This window comes from Canis aureus, chromosome 7 (genome assembly GCF_053574225.1).
Source record: "Canis aureus isolate CA01 chromosome 7, VMU_Caureus_v.1.0, whole genome shotgun sequence".
Lineage (NCBI taxonomy): Eukaryota > Metazoa > Chordata > Mammalia > Carnivora > Canidae > Canis > Canis aureus.
Window position 1 is genome coordinate 39,474,999 of NC_135617.1, and position 27,265 is coordinate 39,502,263.

The window sequence follows — 27,265 nt, forward strand, 5'->3', positions numbered from 1 at the left end:
CCTTTATCTGAGTTTTAAATAGGTGCTCACTAAATCTTTATTGACTGAATAACTGAATAGAGAAGAAAGACAAAGAGCAGCCACCTCTAATATTCAGAGCTGGCCTGACACAGTTGGGCCATGTTATATTCCTATTAGACATAAACCATCTCAGAGATCAGCAACGTCAGACAAACTTACACTGAGATCATGATGAAATGAGACAAGTAAAGCCACTTTATAATTTTGCCTAAGAATAGACAAAACAAGGTCAATGTGCTAGCCCCAGATGGTCTTTCTCAGACAAAATGGGTGACTGCCTCTTCCTTATGAATTACAACTTCATTCTCATTTTGGTTTACTCTTCTTATAACTAAAATTTGAGATACCCATCATAGAACGTCTTGTTTTCTAACAGGACCAGTGTAAAAGGTCAGCATACCTGACCCTTCTTCCCTTCCTTGACCCCTCCCTGAATCACTCAATCAAGGTACACATCCTATAATACATTCTCTCTGATACACTCTCTTACTGAGAGACCCCATGATTCTCCATGGTGTGTGTTCTCCTTCATTACAATGAGTAATAAGCTCAACTTATTCAATTTCTGCTGTGTTCCTGATGGCCTTTGGTAGTGAACATTGACACAATGAATGAATCAGCATTTGCGTTTGGAGATAACAGGTGATCTTTATTCTCTTCTCCATACTTTTCTATTTTTTTCTGTACTCTTCAATGTTTCTATAAAAAACAAATATTATTTTGGAATCAGAAAAATTTGAATACATATTTAATTTTAAAATAACAATTAGTATTGTATATCTGAGACATAATTCTTAATAAATAGGAGACCTGGTTTTAAATCCAATTATTAGACTTCCTCCCTGAGTAAATGTAGGAAGTTTATTTAGCCTTTTTGGATCTTACTGCCAAAAGGCAGTGTATATCTTGAGATCCCTTGCGACTCTAAGAGCTTTAATTAAAATTCCTCCAAAGTAACTGTATTTAACTTGACACAGTGATGTTCAGGAATGGAGCAGTGAGATGAGTATTAACGTATGATCAAATACCAAATTGTTTTACTTTTTTGTGTTATATTGGGCAAATTATTTTAAAACCTTGACTTCTTTATTCTTATCTATAAATTATAGGTTGTAACATCTCCCCTTATATAGAGATTTCTTGGGTATCCTTTTTTTAGAAGATTTATTTATTTGAGAGAGAAAGAGAGAGCACATGCACGCACATGCCCAAGCCAGGGGAGAAACAGAGGGAGAGGGAGAGAGAGAATCTCCAAGCAGACTCCCCATTGAGTGTGGAGCCCGAAGTGGGGCTTGATCCCATGACCCATGAGATCATGACCTGAGTTGAAACCAAGAGTTGGATGCTTAACCAACTGAGCCACCTAGGCACCCCTTAGGTATCATTTTGTAAATACATGTTTCCATTGGGAGTATTGGGCATGTGCATCCTCCATTTCTGTTCAACGGAACTAGAATGGAAGCCAGTTATGTTAAGTACTGGAAACTCAAAATTGCCTTAACCTTAAGAAACTCAGTTAGGATGCCCGGCTGGGTCAAGTCAGTAGAACGTGTGACTCTTGATCTCAGGGTCATGAGCTTTAGTTCCACTTTGGGTATGGAGATTACTTAAATATAAGAAAACTCAGAGAAAGTGGGCAAGAGAAAGATGTAAACAAATGATTGGAATATTGTATGATGCACTTAATAAGAGATAGATGTCCAAGATCAGAGGCCATAAGTAAGAGTTACCAGGAAAGATTCTGCAGAAGAAGAATAACTGAGAGTGTAAGGAAGGATGAGGAAAAGTAGAATATGTTGGAGGACAGCATTCCTTACAAATAAACACGAAATAGCATTATATGTTCAAGGAGATATAGGCATATTAGTATTACTTGACTGGGGTGTAGGGGAGGTGTAAAGAAAGCAGAGTAAAAGGAGGCATTAGGAGGTGAAGTTAGAACTCTTAGAGGTGGTGTATTCCAAATTCCAGCCCAACACAAGAATTTCTTCTAGATTCTATATCTGTACCCTCCAATATGGTAGCCACTATGCCCATATGGCTGTTTAAATTATAATCACTTAAAATAAATTCTATTCCTAGGTCACACTAGTCATATATTAAGGGTTCTCAGCCCCATGTGGTGAGAAACTACTGTTTTGATAGGACACATCTAGGACATTTGTATCCTTGCACAATATTGCGTTAGACAACACTGCTTCATAGTGTCCCTGATAGGTGCTCGTTTATTTTATATTTGAATTGTGGGGACATAGCTACTTCCTAAGACAGTGTATTCCGTTTTTAAATAGGTTTATTTGCTAAATATAATTTTAAATAATTTAACCCATAATATACTTCCCTTTGATTTCTGCATAAGAATCCTAGTTCTGTGGATAAATATAATCAGTTCACACTTTCTTTCACTTAGTGGCTCTTTGTCTATTTTCAGACCTTGTCCTGTGTCCTTCTTTTGTTCTCTTCCTCAGGCCTATCCTCCCAAATACCTTCTGTGCTTCCTCCCATGCCTGTTTCCAGATTCTTTCTATTTTGGTGGCCCTCCTCCATTTCTTCTAGAGTATATTTTCCTAAATTGAACTCTTTGTCTCGCTTGTGGTTTGATCAGGAGAAAACAATACTACTTTCCTGTGCTCCAGGAACTTTTATTTCCATAAATGGAACCTATTTTGCCTTTTGAGTTTTTTTTTTAAAGCATCTCTCATTCTGTTGTGCTTTTTAAGTTCATTGGCCAATAATATCCAGTATACACTTTCTTTTTTTTTTTTTTTACACTTTCTTTTTAACAAAGTTCCTATATAAGTTCCTTAGTGAGTAAGTCTCACTAAGCCTGTATCAGACAAATACCTTTTTGTTTTTTAGACCTCTAATTTCTTATTGTTGATGAAATCCTGTTATGTATTCCAGGGGAAAAAAAGCAGCAGAAGAGTGAAAAAAAAAACTCAGAGGTAAGAAAGTAATTAAGAAATATCTCATAATTTATTATTAAATCTGTTCCATAAAAATAATAAATCAGATATAAAAAATATTAAAAAGCAAAATTATAACCTTTGACATAAAATGGTAATAAAACTGTCAATTGAAAATGGGCCAACAGTAAATTGCTCATGCCAATAAATGACTTTTAAGCCCTTCTTAGGTTAATGTATGCACTGTATTATTAAGCAATACTTTTTTGCCATACTAATACCTCATTAATGCACACAATTTTTAGTTCATCTTTGGGGATAGAGGTTTATGTGTGAGTGTGGTGCTGCAAATCGCAGGGGAATGCATACACTGTGTTCCTATTCCTGCATCTGAACGAGGCCTTCAGGAACCTCCCAGAGCTGTTCCACCTGCAGCCTTGACCTTATATAAGGAAAAATTCCCTTTGTTCCTTTCGTGGGGTCACCTGTGGAGGGAGCATTCCTAAACATTAATCTGAGTTATTAAAATTCCCTTTTGATTTGGCCTCCTCTCCCTACTCTTCTTATACCAGACTTTGAAATGACAATTTTCCTAAAGCAAAATGTAGTTAGTGTACATTTACCACAACTATGAGCCTTCGGGGTCCCAGTAACTCAAGTACCTCAAAACTTACCCTGAGTATTTTGGTACCAGTCCATGATCCTAAAATCGGATATCTGACAAACAGCTTCATCTCTCATGTTTCATTATGGTTTCAGTTTATACACTAGTGAGCAATGTAGCCTCCTATGTACTGAGCCAGTACACTGTGGCTACTCAGTTGATCTGTCTTCTCAGAAAACTCCAAAAAACTGACAGCTGAAAATCTGGCTACTACTTCTTAGGATGTTTACAATAAATGGTCTACATATGCTAAGTAGTGATTATTAATAACCCCTGAGGGTTGGTTAGTTTCTTCATATCCATTATATCTCTGAGTCCCTACAACAGCCCATGAGATCACCAGGGCAGACATGATTCCCCTTTTTGTAAGAAGAATCTTAGACTGCAAAAGATAACATGATTTGGTCAAGGTCACAAAGAAAGTAAGTAGTAAGCCAGGATCCAAACCTTAGTCTAATAAAAAACAGCAATGTACTTTTTATTATGATGCCTTCTACATATTAGGTAAGGTAAATTCATCTAAAATGTTTCCACTTATTTCAAGAAACTGGCCTTTGTAGACTATTCGTTTCATCTTGGGAAGAAATAACCAGACTTATTCTATGGTACATTCTATGATATGTAATCTTCTAGTGACAAAATTAAACACATGGTTTACAAAATATTTAGCAGTACCTAAGACTCGAATCACATGAACTACCATTTTCTACTGTTCATACTTAACTTATAATGTATTCTTGGAGATTATCTACTGAACAGTGTTGTGCAATATAACTTGGGGCCTGGAAGGGATTTTCATCTTTTAAACCTTTTAAAATTTGTTCTTTTTAAAGTGAAAAAGTGGGATGCCTGGGTGGCTCAGTGGTTGAGCGTCTGCCTTTGGCTCAGGGTATGATCCCAGGGTTCTGGGATCAAGCCCTGTATTGGGCTCCCTCCAGGGAGCCTGCTTCTCTCTCTGCCTGTGTCTCTGCCTCTCTCTCTCTCTGTGCCTCTCATGAATAAATAAGTAAAATCTTTAAAAAAAAAAAGTGAAAAGGTAATACATATAGGAAAAATTCAAACAATGTAAAAGGATATGTAGGTATATACCTTCTAACATATAGATGTGCTTATATATATATACTCTTTCACTATTTGAATTTTCTTACTCTACTTATTTGAATATTACATATTAAATGCATATTATTAAATCTCTCTATATATTTAAATCTAACCTAGAGCTACAATTCCCTAATCTTCTTTGCCAAAAGCAACTTATAGATGCCCTAGAAGTTGTCTAGGCATGCACAATATAACTGAAAATGAAAACATGCTGTACGTACTTTTCTGTATCTTGCTTTTCTTTATTTAAAAATATATCTTGAAGGCTATTCCCTAGCAGTGCATTATTTTCTAGGGCTGCATAGTATTCCCTACTAAAATTTATTCAGTCACTCCTAATGATAGAAACGGGCAGAGGGCTTTTTCCGCAACGGGTTTGCCGCCAGAACACAGGTGTCGTGAAAACCACCGCTAAACCTAAACCAAAATGGGAAAGGAAAAGGCTCACATCAACATCGTCATCATTGGACACGTAGATTCGGGCAAGTCTACCACTACTGGCCATCTGATCTACAAATGTGGTGAGATCGACAAAAGAACTATCGAAAAATTTGAGAAGGAGGCTGCTGAGATGGGAAAAGGCTCCTTCAAGTACGCCTGGGTCTTGGATAAACTGAAAGCTGAACGTGAACGTGGTATCACCATTGATATCTCCCTGTGGAAATTCGAGACCAGCAAGTATTATGTGACCATCATTGATGCCCCAGGACACAGAGACTTTATCAAAAACTTGATTACAGGCACATCTCAGGCTGACTGTGCTGTCCTGATTGTTGCTGCTGGCGTTGGTGAATTTGAAGCAGGGTCTCCAAGAATGGGCAAACCCATGAGCGTGCCCTTCTGGCTTACACACTGGGTGTAAAACAACTAATTGTTGGTGTTAACAAAATGGATTCCACTAAACCACCCTACAGCCAGAAGAGATACGAGGAAATCATCAAGTAAGTCAGCACCTACATTAAAAAAAATTGGCTACAACCTCGACACAGTAGCATTTGTGCCAATTTCTGGTTGGAATGGTGACAACATGCTGGAACCAAGTGCTAACATGCCTTGGTTCAAGGGATGGAAAGTCACCCGTAAAGATGGGAATGCCAGCGGGACCACACTGCTTGAAGCCCTGGATTGCATTCTGCCACCAACTCGTCCAACTGATAAGCCCTTGCGTCTGCCTCTCCAAGACGTCTACAAAATTGGTGGTATTGGTACTGTACCACGGTCGAGTGGAGACTGGTATTCTTAAGCCTGGCATGGTGGTCACCTTTGCTCCAGTCAATGTTACAACTGAAGTAAAGTCTGTTGAAATGCACCATGAAGCTTTGAGTGAGGCTCTTCCTGGGGACAATGTGGGCTTCAATGTCAAGAACGTATCTGTCAAAGATTCGTCGTGGCAACATGGCTGGTGACAGCAAAAATGACCCACCAATGGAAGCAGCTGGCTTCACAGCTCAGGTGATTATCCTGAACCATCCAGGCCAAATCAGTGCTGGATATGCACCTGTGCTGGATTGTCACACAGCTCACATTGCTGGCAAGTTTGCTGAGCTGAAGGAAAAGATAGATCGTCGTTCTGGAAAGAAGCTGGAAGATGGTCCCAAGTTCTTGAAATCTGGGGATGCTGCCATTGTTGATATGGTTCCTGGCAAACCTATGCGTGTTGAGAGCTTCTCTGACTATCCTCCTCTGGGCCGTTTTGCTGTTCGTGGCATGAGACAGACAGTTGCTGTGGGTGTCATCAAAGCAGTGGACAAGAAGGCAGCTGGAGCTGGCAAAGTCACCAAGTCTGCCCAGAAAGCTCAGAAGGCTAAATGAATATTATCCCCAATACCTGCCACCCCAGTCTTAATCAGTGGTGGAAGAACGGTCTCAGAACTGTTTGTGTCAATTGGCCATTTAAGTTTAATAGGAAAGACTGGTTAATGATAACAATGCATCGTAAAACCTTCAGAAGGAAAGGAGAATGTTTTGTGGACCATTTGTTTTTTTGTGTGTGCGTGTGTGGCAGTTTTAAGTTATTAGTTTTTAAAATCGGTACTTTTTAATGGAAACAACTTGCCAAAAGTCTGTCACAGAATTTTGAGACACATTAAAACAAAAGTTTGAGAGAGAAAAAAAAAGAAATGGGCAGGGGGCAATTGTATTCAGTCTTCTGTTATTATAAACAATACTGTCCTCATAACCTTTATATTCATCTTAACTAAATGTAGAATTGTTGGGACAATCTGTATGTATTCCTATTGTACCCTTTTATCATTGTAAAATAACCTTCTTTGTCTAGTTTAATGCTTTGTCCTATAAAATTCATCTTTATCTGTTATTAATATTAGAGTCTCTACTTTCTTTTTCTGTGAATTTGATATATCTTTGACCATTCTTTCACCTTCAAGTTCTGGTTACTTTTTGTATGTGTGTTTCCTATTTGGTGCTTATATTTAGTTTAGCTTTGTAATCCAAACTGAAATTTTTATCTTTTAATAACCAAGTCTATCCTTTTTATATCAGCTCTGTCATCCAATTTTGTTATGCTTTCCATTTTTAATGCTTCATTCTTTTTACTTGATTGCTTCTCAAAAATCTTTTACTAAAAAGAACCTTAGGTGAGGGGCCTGGCTGGCTCAGTCAGTGGACTATGTGACTCTGGATCTCAGGGTTGTGGATCTCTACACTGGGTGTGGAGATTATTTAAAAATAAAATCTGGGGATCCCTGGGTGGCTCAGCGGTATGGCGCCTGCCTTTGGCCCAGGGCATGATCCTGGAGTTCCAGGATGGAGTCCTGCGTCAGGCTCCCTGCATGGGGCCTGCTTCTCCCTCCTCCTGTGTCTCTGCCTCCCTCTCTCTGTGTCTATCATAAATAATAAATAAATAAATAAATAAATAAATAAATAAATAAATAAATCTTAAAAAAAATAAAAATAAAATCTTTTTTTTTAAAGAATATCTGAAAAGAGGGATCCCTGGGTGGCACAGCGGTTTGGCGCCTGCCTTTGGCCCAGGGCGCGATCCTGGAGACCCGGGATCGAGTCCCACATCGGGCTCCCGGTGCATGGAGCCTGCTTCTCTCTGCCTATGTCTCTGCCTCTCTCTCTCTCTCTCTCTGACTATCATAAATAAATAAATAAATAAATAAATAAATAAATAAATAAATAAATAAATAGTAAATAAATAAATAAAACCAAGTTTGGATTCCTTTAAAAAAAAAGAATATTTGAAAAGATAACAAAAAACTAATGAAATTGGTTATACATGGAGCTGAGGTGAGAACAAAGTGGGAAAAGTAAGGGAAGGAACAACATTTGAGCATAACATGTATAGTTCTTATTTTGGAAACATAAATGTTTTAAATATTCAAAAATAAAATCAAATGTAGGCATAATTCTAAAATTGAATATAAACAGAAACAAATAAACCTAATTGTATTTCAAGTGAACATAATTTCAGAGAAAAAATAAACTAATCCAGGTAATTCTGAACACAATACTTTATCTACCCTCAATGTAAAAATAAAAAAGAAATGCCAACAAGTCTTAAATCCTAATTGGCTGGAAACTTCAGGTTTTTAGTATTTCACTTTAATAAGTACATACTTTAAAATAAATACATACTTTAAAAAGCAGTTTATTAAGATATAATTTATTTATGACCATATAATTTACACGTTTAATGTATGCAACTCAATAGTGTTTTGTTTATTCACAGAATTATGCATCCACCATCATAATCAATTTAGAACATTTTTCATTGCCCCAAGAAGAAATTCCACACCCATGAACACACACTCCCCATCCTCCACTCCTGATCTCCCTCCTACCCTCAGACAAACACCGATATACTTTCTGTATCTGTATATTTTATTCTGGACATTTCATATAGATGGAACTCTACATCTACAGTATGTGATCTTCTGTCATTGGCTTCTTTCAGGTAGTTTTTTTTTTTAATTTTTATTTATTTATGATAGTCACAGAGAGAGAGAGAGAGAGAGAGAGAGAGAGAGGCATAGACATAGGCAGAGGGAGAAGCAGGCTCCAAGCACCGGGAGCCCGACATGGGATTTGATCCCGGGTCTCCAGGATCGCGCCCTGGGCCAAAGGCAGGCGCTAAACCGCTGCGCCACCCAGGGATCCCTCAGGTAGTTTTCATAATGTGTTCAGGGTTCATCCATACTGTAGCATGTACCAATATTTCATTCCTTTTATTGTTGTGTAATAATATTCCATTATGTGAATATACCACAGTTTATTTACCCATTCACCAAATTGGACATTTGGGTTGTTTCCACTTTTTTTGAGAAGAAGGGTTATTCCCAGTATTTACACTGTTAAATAGAAGTGGTGAGAGCGAGATTCTTATTTGTTCCCAATTTTTCACTATTCACTGTGGGCCAAGTATTACATGGATCCCTAAATTCCTGACTTCTCCAGCCCTCCTGTCAAGTGCAACTTGTTTTTGCAGATAAGGGCTGCTTTATGAGTAAGAAAAAGACCATTCAACAGAAATAAAATGGAAAAGTGAGCAAAGGCATAAATGAGAAAACAACAAAAAGTAGTGGTAAACATGTATAGAAATGTTCTACCTGACTGGAAATCAGTTAAAAGCAAAACAAGCACCACATTTGTTAATGTAATTAGCAGAAATATAAAACAACAAATGTGCTATGAATAAAGCTGCTATGACTCTTTATGTACAAGTTTTTGTGTGGACATGTTTTCATCTCTCTTGGGTATATACCCAAGGAGTGAACTGCTCAGTCACATGGTAACTCAATGTTCAACATTTTGAGGAACTGTCAAATATTTTTCCAAAGGTGCTCTACCATTTTACATTCCCACCAGCAGTGAATGAGAGCTCCAACTTCTCCACTTCCTTATCAACTCTTGCCATGGTGTTCTTTTTTTTCCATTATAGCCATGACAGTGGATGCGAGGTGACATCTTATTGTGGTTTGGATTTACAATTCTGTAATGGCTAATAATGTTCAGCATCTTCTCCCATACTCATTCATCATTTGTGTATATTCTTTGGAGGAATGTGTATTCAGAACCTTTGCCTGTTTGTATTTTTATAAGTAAGTGGTAAGTGTTCTTTATATATTCTGGACATAAGTCTCGTCAGACTTGTGAATTGCAAATATTTTCTCCCATTCTGTAGAATGTTTTTCACTTTCATAATGCCCTTTGAACCACAAGAACTCTTAATTTGGATGAAGTCTAGTTTATTTCTCTTTTATCACATGTGCTTTTGGTGCCACATCTAAGAAAACATTCATTGCCTAACCCAAGGTCATGAAGATGTATGCCTCTTCTTTCTTCTAGGAGCGTTATTGTTTTAGTTCTTACATTAAGGTCTATGATCAATTTTGAGTTACTTTTTTGTGTTTGGTATAAAGGACAGGTACACCTTTTTCTTTTGCATGTGAATATCCACTTCTCTCAGCATCATTTGTTGAAAAGATTATTCTTTTTCCATTGAGTTGTCTTGTTACTCTTATCAAAAAAATTAATTGACCATGTGAGGGTTTATTTTTGGACTCTCAATGCTATTTCTTTGATACATATGTCTATTCTTATGCCAGTACCACAGTCTTGATTCCTGTAGCTTTAGTAAGTTTTAAAATCAAGAAGCATGCATGAATCCTTGAAGTTTGTTTTATTTTAATTTTTTGGCTAGTCTGGGCCTCTTACATTTTCATTGGAATTTTGGAATTAACTTGTCAATTTATTAAAAAAAAGGAAGATGATTTTTTTTAAAGATTTTATTTATTTATTCATGAGAGACACAACGAGAGAGAAAGAGAGAGAGAGAGAGGCAGAGACACAGGCAGAGGGAGAAGCAGGCTCCACGCAGGGAGCCTGATGTGGGACTCGATCCTGGGACTCCAGGTTCAGGCCCTGGGCCAAAGGCAGGCACTAAACCACTGAGTCACTCAGGGATCCCCAGGAAGATGATATTTTGATCATGTTTGTATTGAATCTACAGATCAATAGATTGGGGAGCACTGTCATCTTAACAACAGTATCTTCCAGTGCATGAACGCACATGCCTTTCCATTTATTTAGGTCTTCCTTAATTTCTATCAACAATGTTTTGCAGTTGTCAGAATACAGTTTTCACTTCCTTTAAGAAATTTCTTCATGAGTATCACATTTTCTTTGATAGTATTGTAAATGAAATTGTTTTCTTAATGTCATCTTGGTTTGTTCATTGCTAATATATAGAAATTAATTGATTTTTGTATGCTGACCTTTTGTCTTTTCAGAATTCATTTATTAGTTTGCATAGCTTTTTAGTAGAACCCTTCATCTTTTCTATGTAGACGATCATATCATTAGGAAACAGGTGATTTTATGTCTTTTTAATAAAGGATTTATTTATTTATTTATTTTAGAAAGAGAGCACAGGCAGAGGGAGAGAGAGAGAGAAAGAGAATCTTAAGCAGACTGTGCTGAGCATGGAGTCAACCTGGGGCTTGAACTCACAATCCTGAGATGGTGATCTGAGCTAAAAACAAGAGTCAGATGCTTAACCAACTTTGGCACCCAGGCATCCTGATTTTATGTCTTACTTTCCATTTTGGATGATTTTTATCCTTTTTTCTTGCTTAGTTGTCCTGTCTAGAAGTTTCAGTGCAATGCTAAATAGAAGTGGCAAGAGCAGACATCCTTGTCTGATTCTTTTTCTTAGGAGGAAAGTATTCAGCCTTTTGCCGTTAAGTATGATGTTTGCTGTGGGGTTTACGTAGATTAACATGAAAGTATTAAGGATAGCAGGCATCAGGTCTGCAATTTACTCTCTCAAAGGGAAAAAGTAATGGTGTGTGTGCATGTGTGTTATGGAGAGAAAGAAGAGAAAGACAGTGAATGTGATAAGGTCAATGTGATAAGGACTGAAGAATTCTAGAGTGACACGTTGTCCAGTCTGTTTCCCCTGAGTCCTTTTACCAACCAAAAGGACTTACTGTGTGCCATCTCATTTATTCATTGAGTTTGAGAGCCATATTCTTGGTTTGATCCTTGCTGCAAATTCAAGACACTTCTTAATTTTCATCTTTTATTATTTAGAGTCAAGCAGCAGTTGTTTGTTTCAATGCTACAAGTTCTGAATTCCTAGATTCTCTATCCTCTTTTGTTCCTGCTTGTAAACTAGCCAGTTATTTCTGAACCCGTCTTTTAGTAATTTGTGAAGTACAGCAACTATTAACCCATCTCTTCCCCTAAAATTACAAATCTAAAGACACATTATTTGCCTTCCAAATTATTGGAAGCAGTAATATATTTTGCTACATCAACATTTATCATTAAAATGTTTCATCTTTGGCTGGTGGGAGACCTTTGAAGTTGACTCCTATGCCCTTCTGCTTATTATTCTTTGAACACATCCTCACTTTCTGGCAAAACTAGATATTCCAGGTTCATTTTGTACTTTCCCTGCCCTAGCCCTATAATCAACCATTTATTCAAGAGCCCCAGTTCCTTGAGTCGAAAATCATTTTAAGAAACCAGTATCTGGGGCAGCCCCGGTGGCGCAGCAGTTTAGCGCTGCCTGCAGCCCAGGACGTGATCCTGGAGACCCTGGATCGAGTCCCATGTCAGGCTCTCTGTATGATGCCTGCTTCTCCCTCTGCCTGTGTCTCTGCCTCGCTCTCTCTGTCTCTATGAATAAATAAATAAAATCTTAAAAAAAAAAGAAACCAATATCTGGGAGTTCACCATGCTCATTGCTACAGAAATATCAATACTTCTAGTCCCTCTCAGCAGAAAAAGCTGAGTGATAGATGTATGTATATACACACACAGGAACGTACATGCATACCTATCAACTACCTACCTACCTACTGTGAAAACCAAATGTTCACACTGATACTTTTAACTCCAATTTTAGTTTGATACTCTCATATTTATTCTGGTCTTACTTTGTACCATATTTGTACCTCCTTTCTCTAACAGTAAGAAGCCTGGCTCCTGTTCCTCAATATATTTACTTATCTGCTCAACCTCTCCATATATAATCAGACTTCCAAACATTCAGGCTGTATCTTTTGCTCTATCTCTTATGGACACACAGACCACATTGACCAAGTTCTCTTTACCCTGACTCCAGCCCTGGTGAGCACTTAACCATATCAGCTGAGGGCCTCTATCTCAACCAAAGGAAGGGGGGAGGGGCCAACTAAGTTTTTGAGGCAGTTATACTATATCAAAGAAATAACAATCTTGTCTAAAAATATTTGTGATTGTGGGTATCTTAAACAGCCCCACCCCAAAGGCTGTTTATTACTTCAGGAGAAGCTAGTCTATCCTGACTGACATAGCAATCAATGCATGTGGGTGGTGTGGGAGTGTATGTGTGGGAGATACTATTTCCTAGGAGTGACTCTCTGCTCAGCTTTAAGAATACAACTTTTCTCTTCCTAATGTGTGTGTGTGTGTGTGTGTGTGTGTGTGTGTGTGTATTTATCTGTATTATATATGCATACATTTACATACTACTAGTACGGGAAAATTATCAAATGTATTCCTTTATGTAATTCTAAGAACAAATATGGCTACAAACCAAGTAAAAGTAGCAGTGTATTCTTATTTTTATAATTTTAGTCTATTTTGTTTTTTAAGCTAATGTTAGCACTCTCACAAACTGCGATTTGATTCTGCCTGGAGTTCATCAATGTGTTGGTTTAAACTGGCAATTTGCTTTTCAAATTTGAGATGATCCTACCAAACATATTAATGAATGGCAGTGAAAGCTTGGTTTCCAAACTATGTGCAGAACAGTAACCCATTGTATGTATCAGTTTGGCACATAAGTAAATATGCCCATATTTCATTTTAAAAGGGCTAGTTCATAATTACAGGGAAAAACATCAGTAAAATAGAACCTAGTCCAGTTTCTAAAAGCTTCCTGGGAGATGGGCCAGCCAGTTTCTTGGTGGATAACTATTTGCCACCTCTCGGGTGGTCAGCTCTCTGACTTTAGTGATGGACACACTGATGAAGGGGGGCTGAACCAGGGGGGCTGCTTTGCTCATATTTATTCTGGTCATTTTAGTCTTACACTGGAGGATAGGAGACTGTGATCCTAGGTTTCCCTCACCCTCTCTAAGCCTGTTTTCTTATCTGAGATAAGAGGACCAGAAACAGGAATTCTGTGGCTTAGCCCAAGTTCTATGATTCTTCTAGTATTAGGGTTACTTAAGTAAGACTTTCTACCTTGACCAGAAATCTTACCTTCCAAACAGATTTGATGAACCTGAACTCCTGGCTTGCAGGAATTGAATGCAGAATTCATACACTGTCCATGTTCTTATTTAGTTATAGCTGCTTCTCAAGAGCCCTTGAAACGATCAGTTTCATAAACTAGAGCATAAATATAAATTACTTAATTTTCTCATTATTCTTCTCTGCTCTGGATAACATCTGGGACTTATGATACATAGACAGCATCCAATTCTATCCAATTCTAACTTCTGGTCAACTTGACCAGAGCTGGCAAGACCTTTGGGAAAGGTGGAAAAGTAGCCACAGGCTCTATGAAAAGGTATGGAGCTGCCCATCATCCAGCCACCGCTGCTGAGGGGGCCCCAGGCTGACCTCAGCTTGTTGTGCTCTAGGCCCTGGACTCCATGTGCAAGGGGCATTGTTCCTGCAGGACAGATAAGAAGTGGGGGTTCGCAAGGACACTGGGTCAAATGGCCTAGAGCCCTCTGTGAGAATGAGCTGGATGGAGTCATGGAGTCTTGCCCATCTTTAAATCACAACTTTGATGTTGACAGGAGACAACAGGGTGCTCTCTATTTATAGGCAATAGGTTTGTCCCAGGTAAAAGAACAATTCCCAGGAAAAGCAGCCATTATGGGGAAGGTTATAAACATGCAATTCTAAAAAGCCCGCCACATAATTATACTACATGATCATCAGCCAGCTCCCAATAATTCTATCCTTAGTATGGTTGTTGGGAAGCTAAAAGTTAGTAGTTGAAATGTTTACACTGTGTAGTCACTATAAAAATTATAGTTAGTAAATGAAGAGTTGATCAGTGAGTTTTGCCGGTTATTTGTTCTCAAGAATATGAAGGACAAGTGGGTTTGCACCAGTGACAAACCCACTTTTAGAGTGGTTTTGGATCATTTTCATTGAATGCTTTGTAAATTGACTCTTCACTGTGCTCACAGCTTGGGTTGACTTAAGAAAAATGTAATGAATATGCTGTTTTTTTTCTGTTTTGTTTTGTTTGGTTTTGCTTTGTAGTAGTTAAAAATATAGGAAAATGGATGGTTTTGTAAAAAACAATTACCAATATGTAATTTAATTTGTATCAATATTTTTAAGCCCAAGAAATTACTGATAAACTTTATGGAAATGATTTGTAACTAGCCATTAAACTGTCAAAGCCTGCACTTCTTGGAGTGAGGATGATGTACTGCTATATGCCTTCCAGAGGGTAATGATTGTGTGGGGAAATGAATTCAAGCTGATAGCTGCTGGGGGAAAAAGGGAATGGAAGTACTAATAGTGTTACCCAGACACTGGAGGCCAGCATAACATATTCAGGCAAGTAAGCATATATTGCTGTTCTTGACTGCACACTTTTAAGTGCTAGAAGGAGTTAAACAAATAGGTTTGCTGAGAATCCCTGGAATGCAACTGTTTCTAAAGTTAAAAAGATACTTACATGACTATCAGTTGCATCTACATTATATGTCACACTTTGAAATGGCTAAGTATAGAGGAAAATGTGACATTAGTGATCTAACATATAGATCAAATAAAACAAATAAAACAAATTCCAACTGGAAATCTTCTTTTCTAAGTTAATCATTTCAAATTTAGTTTCAAGAAAAGCAATTAAGTGGAGGATAGGATGGGAAGAGGGGAGATGGAAGGGTTAAAAGCATTGACTTGGAGGTCAAGAAAGCTAAATAATGGCCCTAAAGCTACTAAGTGAACTCAGCTAGGTCACTTACTAGTCTCTGCACCTCTCTTTGGTCGGCTGAAATTTACTCTCTAAGTACTTCCAAGATCTAAGTAGCCATGATTCTAGCATAAAGATCTTAACCTCACCCCACATCCTTCCTCAAATGCATGGTCCCATTACTCAAGAGATAACATCTGCCCTAGTCTGGTTCTAATCTGCAACAGTAGATTCCAAGCACTGCTCTCAGTTCTTAAAGAATAGAATCCAGGCATCATCATCTGGTCCCCATCACCTCCCTTTCCTCTTTTATATTTTAATAGGTTATAGCTAATAAAGATTTGGGTAAATGAGTCAATGAATCACAATAATTTTCCCTGGGCTGGCTGTGGGCATATTCAGGCACGGGATTGCAAATATACACAGCCCTGAAGAAAAATTTATATATACAAAATAAATCGAATTCTTCCTTGTAAAAGGATCCTGTATTCAAATTGTTCAAACCGTCTTAATGATTTTCTATTAAGGGAAAGTGAAGGGCAGTTTCCTACAGCCCACCTTTTCATTGTTTTAAAGGGGAATTTTTAAAAAGTATTCAATAAATAAAGTGAATAAAGTGGTTTAGCAATTTTTATTGGTAATTAGTTGTATTGTCAAATACAACTAAGATGCTTTTACATAATATTTATATGATTTTATATAGTTTGCCTGTTGTTGCCTTGTTTTTTGGATTTTTTTCCTGTGTACGACTGTGTGAAGATGCTTTGATTACAGAACAGTGTACAGAGGTTTCCATTTTGTCTCTGAGTAGGAGGTTGCTATTATGGGATTTAAGAAACTGTAGATAGATTCTAGTTTTAAAATGAAGGAAAAATCAGACTTGGTTTTTCGAATGAATCTGAGCAGAAATGGGGCATTCATTTGATTTTTACCTAACTGGAAGAAAAAAAAAATCCATCCTTCCATATTCTCAACACCTAGGGACTGACTCTATGAGGAGAGGAACATATTTTTCTATCCCTTCCCTGCTGCTTATAGGGTCTGCTGGGGAGTAAGTTCTTTTTACAAATTTTACATAGGACATATTAAAGAAAAATTGTTACTGTAAAATGTTTTACTACTAAGCCTGCCCACCAGGACTAGTTGGCACTTTTGACTAGGAAGCAACTTTAGTTTTTTGGCCTATATGTATAGAGTCCACAAAAGTTTCAAATGGAAAATAAAAGAGTATCCTATAAGTAGAACAGTAACAACTGTGGAAAGTAAATGAAAGAATGAGGTACTCAGAGAGAAAAAAAAATAGCCAGTGAGAAATGGCTGGAGATGGGGATGGCCCAGGGAGTAAGAATCAGATATCAAGTGTAGTCATCTATGTTCCTGTGCACTCTGGTGCAGAATCAGCAAATCTCCTCTCTCCGCCCTGGAAATGCAAGTGCTGTCATTATTTGGGATGGTGGAGGTGGAGTGAGGGAGGCTTCCTTACCCTTTTAAGGTTGTGTAAGAGTCTCTAAATGCTTACATAGCTTAGAAAATTTGGGGCAGACCTCTGGTCCTTAGTTGGACAATGCTGAAAACAGTCATTATTCAAGCTTGCTTGGCCTATCCAAAGGCTGGAGGCTGCCTCCTCCACAGCAGGCTGGGTACAGGTATCTTGTATCATGGTTCTTGTTATGGGTTGGTTTGTATCTCTCCCCAAAAAAGCTACGTGGAGGTCCTAACCCTGATACCTCAAAACATGACCTTATTTGGAAAGAGGGTCATTATAGATGTGATTTAAGTACTGGAGTTGTATGCCTGCAAACCAAGGAAGGCCAAGGATTGCCCAGCATCCCGTTGGAAGCTAGAGAGAGGCAAGGAAGGATTCTCCTCTACAGGTTTTAGGGGGAATATGACTCTGCTGACACTTTGAGTTCAGACTTCTGGCCTCCACAACTGTGAGAGAATACATTTCTGTGGTTTGAGGCCACACAATTTGTGATACTGTGTTGCAGCAGTCCTAAGAAACAAACAGTTCCCAAGGCTAATGAACTTAGTCCCAGGTCAATCTGCTCAAAGGTGTTTCCAGTAGGAGTGCTGCTTGGGGTAGGCTACCAATGGGCCACACTCCCTTCTGAAGCCAAAGCCTGAATTCTCCTCCTTCTCCAGAGGCAGGACCTCCCAAAGTACTTGGATGACAAGAGCTATTTACTTCCTTGGTGGAGTTAGATGCAATAAACAACTTGGGCCTTAAAAACACAATACTGGCCTCTTCTTACTGGACTGGTGGAAGAGATAGAATGTTCTTCCCTGGTGAAGTCACAGTGATTAAAGGAAACCAATAATATAAAAAATAAAAAAGCCCAATGGATTTTCCCCCCTAAATAGCTTACCTTATCATGTTAGTGTGTGGTTATCCTCTATCTGTGCTGCCCCAAACACAATCTCAGTCACCTCCAACCTTGAGAGAGAGAATGACATGAGCACCAGGGGGTGGAAGGGACAGAGGTACAGGAAGTATGGCCCTCCCCTACCACCCTCCACCATGCCAGACCTGCACCATCAGCATCCCACCAAGAGAAGGTGGGGGTGTGACAGAGGTATGGGCAGGACCAGGAGCCACAGATGGGCACTGAGTGGCCAAGTGGCAGGGAGGTCACCTCTGCAGTGAGGAATATATAACTCAAGGGCTGTTCCCAAACATGCTAGTGCAAGGAAGAGCCAGTCCCTTGGGTTACATTTACACTTAGACAAGGGACTATCTGAAAAACTATGTTTGAATATTTGGAAATAGAGGTTTGTTAAAGAGCTGCCACTTTTCCAAAGGAAAAGAAATGGAAATATTCAATATAATCAAAGATATATAGCATTTTTAATAATAACAACAATAATAGTTTTCCTGAATGTGAAAGATGGTGAAACTTTTTAATATATTTCCTAAAATCTGTGAAATCACTATCTTTGGTCTTTAAGAATTCGTTGTAGAAGGATGCCTGGGTGGCTCAGTCAGTTAAGCCACCAACTCTTGATTTTGGCTCAGGTCACGAAGGTCACAATTTCAGGGTCATGAGATCCAGCCCAGTGTCTGGCTCCTCCCTCAACGAGGAATGTGCTTCCTCTCCCTCTATCCCTCCCCTCCAACCAAAATAAATAAATAAATAAATCTTAAAAAAAAAAAACTGGCTGTAAAATGAACTGGGAACAAATGGGGTTACCATCCTGCTTACAAGAAGTGTTTAAACTCAGTGTAATTATGAGTATTTTAAGTGTAAAATAAATACTTTGAAATAAATGAAAATATAGGCACAATCTTCCTATCCTATACTTAAGCTGAAACAAAACAAGATTTTTTTTTTTTGCAGTCAAGATTAGTTCGTTCTTTTTCAGAAAATATACATTTAAAAAAACAAAAAAACTCATTGCCCTTTCAGTACCCCAGGCCTGTGCTAGTACCTCCTACTTGCTGACAACCTCTGCTAGTGTCACCCACTGCCACCTGGACAGGCTGCCCAGCCAGGGAACTCTTCTCTGAAACTTGCTTAACTCCTCTCTATAAGATATTACACATCCAGTCAGGACTTGTTTGCCATAAAAATATCTAAGAGGAGAGAAAAAGGAAACACAATTTTTTTACACAAAAGGAAACAACAAAATTAGTAACTATTGATAAATGTTGATAGTTGTTAAACCTCGATGGTGGGTACATACATGGAGGACACATTACGTTTTATTTCTACCTTTGTGCATTTTTTAGAATTTCCATAATAAAAGCTTCAGCAACAATAATAAAGTTGACGTCTGGTCTCTTTCCATAGCAATTGCTTAATGCCCAGTGGCAATGCATATATCAAAAGTAACACATTCTAACAAGTTATACACATGCTAACATGCACCTTAATATCTTTGTGCAAGTGTGCATCTAGAGGGCCTTTTGGAAGTGACTCTAATGTGAGGAATATTACATAGAGTAGGCTGGAAAAGTTTGGAGAAAGGCACATTTTCTGAGAGGGCTTAAATTAAATCATGATATGTAGGTCTTGAACTGGTTCTGAGGGTGTCCTGAAAAATGTATCTAGTACTCACATTTTGAAGTGTGCGGTTTCCCCATTTTGAAGGGGAAAATAAGGAAATACCATGTATTTCAATTACTGAAATAGCTATGACATTTCACGCCTAAACATCTTTTTAGTGACTTGACCCTAGTGTGATAACAAGGCCTACTTGATCGCCTACAGTGGGGATGGCACGTGGGGGTGGAGGGGTTTGGCAGGGAGTCAGCAGTGGCTCATTCCCCCACTGGTGATCATCTAAGTCAGGCTGCTGCACACCAAAAGAGGAGCTTTGCTTTGGCAGAGTATCTGAAAATGTCAGCATTATTCTTTTCTGAAACTATTTTTGCCTCTTACATTTTAATTATTCTACATTTTGGAAAGCATCTGAACATGGTAAAGAATCTTTATTCTGTTATTTTGGCACTGGCTGTACTTATAGAGTCCCATTTCTAGTAAATTCTTTTTAGATTGCCTTAAAAAAATTAAACACAAATAATATGGGTAATTCAAGTGAATTTAGTGTTTCTGAAAAGTAAGTGGGGTCTGCCTTACATAGCCTGAAGTTGTTGGTTCATTTACAGAAAATGAGGGGAGCTGCCTTGAGGCTCAGGCTGTAACCTTTTATAAATGATGTGAAGACCAGGCCTAGTCTCAGACATTTTGAGACCGGTCTGTTACTGGGATAAATTCTTCCCAATGTGGCAGTTGGCAGCCCTCCTCCGCCCTGCTGGCTTCCTTCAAGCAGCACAGTAGTTTGACCTGCCCCAACTCGCTCTTCCTTAACCATCACCTGTCCTTTTAAATCACTTGCCCCTGCAACTCAAGTGGAACTTTTTACTGTCTTTTATCAACATTAGAAATCTCAGGATATTCCAAATTTTTTATTTTATTTTTTAAAAAGATTTTATTTATTTGACAGAGAGAGAGAGAGCACAAGCAGGGGGAGCAGGAGAGCCTGATGCAGGACTTGATCCCAGGACTATGTGATCCTGACCTGAGCCAAAGGCAGATGTTTAACAGAATAGGTCACCCAGGTGCCCCAAGATTCCAAATCTTTTACTATTTTAGGTGGTTTTAAAAAAAAGTACAGTTTTACTTAATAAATCATTTATTAAATAAATTAAAAGAATTTGGGGCATTTTTGTAGCAATTAAAAGTTTAAAAAATGTCTTTCTTCTCATATTTTCTAAATTAAAGCAAATAGCATTATCTATTTAAATGTTCTTTTAAATGACTTGTATTAATAATTTTATCTCACCTGAGGGACCCAACTGGCCCAATTCTAGAATACTGGGCCTGGTAACTTATTAGAGGGAAGTCTGAGAAGGATACAGATCTACCTTCTGGACTTCTGGACTGTGAACAAGACTAGGCTGTGGGTTATCGAGGGTTCAGTCAAGCAGACTTAATGCAACATATAAAAATTATTGCAATAAATAGTAAGTGGCAGCTCACACATATGTGGTTCCATTGGGAAGGGAAATTCATTGCAAAATAACAGGAGTGACATTGCATGGGGACAGAACACGGTAAGAGGGAATCCAAGAGCAGTAACTAAACTTTGTTGTTGATCAATAGGGGGTTAGCACAGAGAAGAATGCCTACGTTAGTAGGACTTTGTTTCTTTTTAAGAGATAGTGGTGGGAGTTTGGCAGGGCAGGTCTTAGAGGGATTAATTAATAATCAAAATTAATTAATTAATTAATAATCAAAACAAGGATCCAGTTATCCAAACTATAAGGTCTTAAAGGACACCCAGTCATTGCTCCTGAGATTCAAGGCCCCAATGCCCTATAATAGCAGCTTGAATGCTGTATCAGTTTTCTACTGCTGAAGACATTGCAACACACTTAGTGGCTTAAAGCAGCACAGACCTATTATCTGCAGCGTCCTTGGATTAGGAGTCTGGGCACCTCTTAGGTCCTCCACTTAGGGTCTCACGAGACTGAAATCCAGGTGTTGGCCGAGGCTGGCATCTTTTATCTGAATCTTGGAATCCTCCTCCAACCTCCTTCAGGTGGTTGGCAGAATTTAGAACCTTGTGGTTGTAGTACTAAGGTCCTTGTTTTCATGTTGGCTGTCAGCCCCTAGAGGCTGCCTCGGGTTCTAGCCTATGGCATCTTCACAGAATAGCATCTGCCTTCTTCACAACCAGGGGGAGACTCTTCCTCTAGTTGGCTACAGTGGAATCTTTCAAAGGTAACATGACCTTTGCCATATAATGTAACCTAATCAAGAGAATGACTATTTCATTATATTCACAGGTCCTACCTGAACTGGAGGAGGAGGGAATCTTGGGGCCACTGTGGAATGGCCCCTACCACAAATATGGAAGTATTCAACACTAAGGCAACATCCATGGAGTGTTTACGAAATACCCAGCATTGTGCTGCAACTGGGGATACAAAGCTGAACAGACATAGACAAAGGAAGCCCACAGACTAACAGAGGAGACAGAATTGACAATGAATTCCAAAACAAGTTAGTATGTTAGTAACAGTTGAATGTGGAAATAATGCAGAAAAGATGGTCAAGAAGGTACGATATAGCTCAAAAGGTATTTTCTGGGCAGACAGTAAAGAAAAGGCATTTCAGGCAGAAAGCATGCGTGTCTGTCAAGGTGTGGAGATACGGAAATCCTGTTTGAGGGGCTTGGCTTTGGATGGCAGGTCTTGACTGTAATGGAAGGGGTCTGTGGAAGAGAGGCCTGAACAGATGTCAAGGGCCAGACCAGGAGGGACACAGAACTTAGGACATCATCATGGGCAAGAACCACCAAAGGAATTAATTAAGGGATATTAATAAGTTGAGGTCACAGAGGTCAAGATATTTAAAAAAAAGTGACCCCATAAAAATAAACATGGCAGCATAAACAAGCAGAATTGAAAAGCAAAATCTCATACAAGTTGATAATAGGAAGATCAATATCCAAAAGACAATGGGGCAGAGACAAGTAAAAGCAACTAATAGAGGAAATGCAAAGGGCTGATAAACATAGGAAGAAGGGTTTAACATCACTTGTGATTAAGAAAGTGAAGATTAGGGCAGCTCAGGTGGCTCAGCAGTTTAGTGCCACCTTTGGCCCAGGGCCTGATCCTGGAGACCCGGGATTGAGTCCCAGGTCAGGCTCCTTGCATGGAGCCTACTTCTCCCTCTGCCTGTGTCTCTGCCTCTCCCTCTCTCTCTCTCTCTTTATCTCTCATGAATAAATAAATAAAATCTTTAATCAAAAAAAAAAAAAAGAAAAGAAAAGAAAGTGAAGATTAAAAAGTTTTGGCTATGAAATTATTAGGATAATACCTATATAAAAAACATCTATACATACTGAGACTATTGAAGGACAAGTCACCAAAAGGTTAAGCAAATATAGAGGCTTCATTGATTATTTTTGTTTTCTTCTTTATACTTTGTTTCTAAATTTCCCCAAGAAAACTGTCTAAATTCTTAAAATAAAAACCAATACATTCAATTATCTTAAGAAATATAGCTTCTAATGAAAAACAGCAGCTTCTGCCCAGCCAATTCACCTCCAGGGGCAACCACTCTCAGTTCTTCCACTTGATTCCTCTGGTACTTACCTCCCTATTTCTACACGACATGCACACATTGTTTTCCCTGGATTGATCGATTTTAGCAATTACCTCCTAACTTCTTGTTAATATGGAGTGTTAGATTCAGCTCTCTGACACTACCATCCTCAGCCTACCTCCTTCTCTTCATACAGCTAAGTCATGACTGAAAAAAAATTCAAATAAATAACATTTTAAAACTTTTATGGTCATGTAATAATTGCATATGTTCTGAGTTACCCTCTGAGCCATGCAATGTACTAGAGGTACATGTCCTTTCCTGTAGTTTTACGATTCCTAGAGTTAATAATTTAAGAATTGTCTCTTTTTTTTTTTTCAGTTTTCTATGTTCCTGTTGATGTTTTCTAAATTCTCCAATGTTTCTCAGGTGCTTATCAATAATTTTTTAATGCTCAAGCACATTAAATAATACACTGTTTCCATTTCTCTCTCCCTTCTCTCTCTTCCATACACCTCCCACCTGTCTTGTCTGAACTGGTTGTTCTCTGGGCTGTTGCTCAGCTGTGCCCTGGCATCTTCTTTTACTGAACAAACCCCTTGTGTTGAATCTCTTGCTTCCTGGATCCCACATATTCTTTTTTTTTTTTTTTTAATATTTTATTTAAATTCAGTTTGCCAACCTATAGTATAACACCCAGTGTTCATCTCATTAAGTGCCCTCCTTAGTGCCCATCAATGCAATTGCCCCATCCCTCCACCCTCCTCTCCTTCTGCAACACTTTATATTCTTGTTTGTTGGTTTGTTTTGGTTTATGCCTTCTTTTGCTAAAGCACATCCACCAGCAATTCCCTAAGATGCAGTATATGGGAGTAAAGGCTTTTTCCTAGGCTTTGCTGTCTGAAAATATTTTTATTATCATAATTGATTGTGTATATTCTGTGTTCACACTTGATTGGTATGGTAGGCTGTACTGAATTCCAAATGAAAAAATTTTACCCTCAAAATTTGGATCAGATTGCTTCACTATTTTCCAGCATTCTGCTGGAAAGCTTGGTACCATTTGTTTTTTCCTTTGTCACATTTTTCCCCCCTCTTCTTTGGAAGATTTTTGATTATCCCTGATAGTCTGCAATTTCATTCTGACTTGGAATCGGTATTGCAGGGTCTCTTTAGTCTGGTAATACATTCTTCGATTCTGCTAAATAGTCTTGCATTGACTCTTTAATAATTCCTACCCTATTTCTGTCTTTCTGGAACTCCTATTAGTCACCTGCAGTAGGGATTGGGGTGTGTGGGTGGGGTCAAGTAGCTCCAGATATATAAAGAAAAGGAAGTGCAGAATCTAGGAATAAAATAGGACATAAGTGGTCTATCCACAGATATATATCTTGACAGTCAGGGTTCATTGTAGGAAACAGAAACTTCTCTAGCTACTCTAAGTGGATAGGTATTTAAGTGAGGACATTGGAAGGGTTGGATGGGTAGACACTAGAATGAACTTCCAGGATCCATGTCAAGAAAAAGATGGCCAAACTGGTCTATGGCAGGAGGTGGCCATCACCTCAGCCACAATGAGGAGGGTGGGGAATTACAAGTCTCTATCTGGACCTGTTCAGTACCATATGCTAATGCAGTGGTGACCCAGGAATTAGAAGTCCTGGATGTCACTACTGCAATGCCTCTCTGACCCCACATGTCTAGGGACTGGACATTGGAGTGCTGCTGTAGGACAGTCCGAAATGTGTGCAACTGTGTCTGCCAGTTGCAAAAGCTAGCACCAGGATGATGGCCCTGACTCACATCCCCTTTCAAATCTCAAGTGCATCTAGTTGGCAGAATTTGACTTGCACTCAGAACCCTCACCCTTTTTGGCATTCTAACCCCCACAGAACAGAACACAGAAAAACACAGAAAATTGGAAAAGAGGACATGGGCCAAGTCACCCCAACCACTCCGTACCTCTGCATAGGGTGGCGCTGTGCACGCCAGCCATGGCATCTACAGCAGCAAAGAGGAGCTGCTGCAGCAACAGGTTTGACTTAAAGGTGTTGAGGATTCAATATATGGAAAAACATTAAAGGCTAACATGAGTTCTTTTTTTTTTTTTTTTTTCTGGAAGCAGAGAAGGGCATCTCACGTCATTTACACCTAGCCTCATTTCAGCAAATGACTAGAGGAAGAGAGAAAATGTGTGTTGGTAAAGAAAGGCTGGGGCATTCTAGTCATTAACCTATCTATATAACATTAGGAATTAAAAAGAACCTATCTATATGGAACTATAAAATAAAAAGATTCTTCTGCCCAGTTGAAACCTTTAGCATGTAGGTATGTGGGAGAGGGTGATGTAATCAAGGGGTTAGATTTGATATGAGACAATCCACTCAGAAGTTCTGACACTTCTGATCAGAAAATGAAAGGATATTATCAAAATAAAATCTTATATAAACTTTTTTTAAAAAATAAGGGATCCATCTGAGTCATTGACTTAGGGATGAGATGCAATAAATCAAAGAATCCAAACTTTATGTATCTCTAAAGTTGAAGATGCCAACTTGAACACAGTGACCTCCTGTGCTAGGAAATATACAATGTTTTAAGATAATGGGTACAGTCCAGTTTTAACATCTCAGTTTATAAATTCAGATTTTTCCAAAGAGGCTAAAGTCAACCCTGCAAAGACACTTTCCTAGTTTTCTCTCTTGGATGTTTTCAGCTTCAAATATTCTAAGTTGCTCCTAAAAGTTCCTTTGTTTGTTTTTTTTTTTTTTTTTTTTTTTTTTAAGTTCCTTTGTTTGATTTTCATCTCCTTCTCACACCTGCATCAACAAAAAAACTCCTTCTCAATCTGTCCATGATTCCTTTTTACTAGCAACAGCTAATTAGGAGTACTTGCAGTTTCAAGGCTTTAGACAAGATTCCACTTGCCACAACCAAGTTAGAAATGCAGGGCCTAAATATATCTAGACTGTATTTTAAATGAATATGGGCTGTTCCTGAATTTTAAGCAACTTTAACATAACTAATGTTCATATTCATTAACCAAGGCTATATAAATGGCATAAGAAGAAATAACAGGCTCAGATGTTCAATCTTTATGGAAACATTCTTCAAATGAGTAGGAACACATATTGAACATGTTTTAGGGATCACTCAAACCTTATTTTTACATGTCTACATTATATTTTATATATTTTACACTCTGATGCCCCAATAAGGCTGATTCTCAACTAGTTTTCTCAGATGATAGTGGTCAGCAAGTAACATCTGCTCAAAGCTTTTGAACATCATCTCTACATCTGGTAGTTCCTCAGTGTGGAGCCTCCCTTACCCACACAGAATTTGGTAAAAGTACACGTCCTGTCTTCCACTAGGGTAAACCGACATCTGACTTCAGCGTCCACTCACATAAGACAATGATGCAGAAATAGGTTAGATGATGGCTGCTGTGGACTATGGGCCGCCGGGGTCAGTGAAGGATCTTAAGACAGCTGGGTGAAAACTTGCTCTAAAAACCACTGACTGGGTAGCTTTTGGGGAGATCATACCCCGAAACCAGAAGGCCATTGCCAACTCTCTGAAATCTGGAATGAGATGCTTACCTCCAGGTTGACTACTCTTCCTGAGAAACTACCTGCTATCGACTGGGCTTACTACAAGCCCAATGTGGCAAAGGCTGGCTTGGTAGATGATTTTGAGAAGAAGTTTAATGTTCTGAAGGTTCCTGTGCCAGAGGATAAATACACTGTCCAGGTGGATGCTGAGGAAAAAGAAGATGTGAAAAGCTGTGCTGTTTTTGTCTCTCTCAAAGGCCAGGATTGAAGAATGTGAAAAAGAGCTGGAGAAGATGAAGAACATAATTCCATTTGATCAGATGACCATTGAGTACCTGAATGAAGTCTTCCCAGAAACCAAATTAGACAAGAAATGAGTTGGGGAGAAAGCCCTGGCCCTCATATTATAAATATTGGACATTAAAAGTAATGATATGGTAATAAAGAAAAAAAAAGAAAAGAAATAGGTTAGATGGTAGGGGGAAGTACCAGGGCTTCGTTTTGTCAGTGTGGTCTGCGGCAGCCAAAGAGGCTCAGGGGTCTGCAGTGTGGTGGGT

General features: G+C 38.6%; 1 long non-coding RNA gene across 2 annotated transcripts; it reads right to left on the minus strand.

The window, feature by feature from the left end:
- Window positions 1-389: 389 nt before the first annotated feature.
- LOC144317280 (uncharacterized) lies at window positions 390-25,910 on the minus strand. Of its 2 annotated transcripts, none has more exons than XR_013383236.1 (3): window positions 19,028-25,910; window positions 17,968-18,035; window positions 390-720 (listed from the first exon to the last, which is right to left on the minus strand). It is a non-coding gene; the product is annotated as an uncharacterized LOC144317280 (long non-coding RNA). The 2 variants fall into 2 exon arrangements; XR_013383235.1 differs by lacking the exon at window positions 390-720 and adding an exon at window positions 16,216-17,018.
- Between the last annotated feature and the right edge of the window lie 1,355 nt (window positions 25,911-27,265).